Genomic DNA, 693 nt, shown 5'->3' with positions numbered 1-693 from the left:
AGAAAGGGACAGAAGGAGCTAAAGAGATAAGGAGGGAAAGCACACAGAGATGCAGAAACGCAGAGGAAAAGAGACAGAGACGCAGATTCAGGGAGACACCCAGAGACAGAGAGACACAGAGACTCGGGCAGTCGCAGAAAAGACGTGTTCAGAGACACCCAGAGCAAAGGAGATGGTCATAGCAGGTGCGTCCGCACCCGCGCTCGTCCTTACACTAAAATTGCCAGGCAGGATCGCCTCCTCCTGGCCGCCTACACCCCTCGCAGCCTCCAGGATGCGGCTGCCGGGGCCACCCTGATAAGAAGATCCCATCCGGCCGCTGCGCTCCTCTTTCTACGCTAGCGCAGACGCTCCAGGAGCCGGGTCCCAGCTGCGGTGCCGTCACTCCCTCCAGGGGGCGCGTCCAGCCAGCCGATGGTGGCGCGCAGAGGCCGGCGCGGCACTGTCCTCTGCTTACGAGGACAGGGGACCTCTCAAGGCCACGCCCACACGCGCACTCCCCTGTTAGGCCCGAGCTCCTAATCTGCATGGCTCCGCCCACAAACCCAGTCTACACAGGTGGGGTCAACCAGGGCTTTTGTCCGTCCGGACAAGGGCTGGTCAGCCTGCGCTTTGCCTACACAACCCTATTCCCTGAAGCCACGAGGATATTCACGGCTCCCGCTTCCCTTTTTCCAGAGTCCGCCGAGCCCT

The sequence above is a fragment of the Galeopterus variegatus genome, unplaced genomic scaffold (genome assembly GCF_000696425.1).
Source record: "Galeopterus variegatus unplaced genomic scaffold, G_variegatus-3.0.2 Scaffold17510, whole genome shotgun sequence".
In the NCBI taxonomy this organism is placed as follows: domain Eukaryota; kingdom Metazoa; phylum Chordata; class Mammalia; order Dermoptera; family Cynocephalidae; genus Galeopterus; species Galeopterus variegatus.
The sequence above is the reverse complement of the archived record's forward strand: the minus strand, read 5'-3'. Positions refer to the sequence as shown.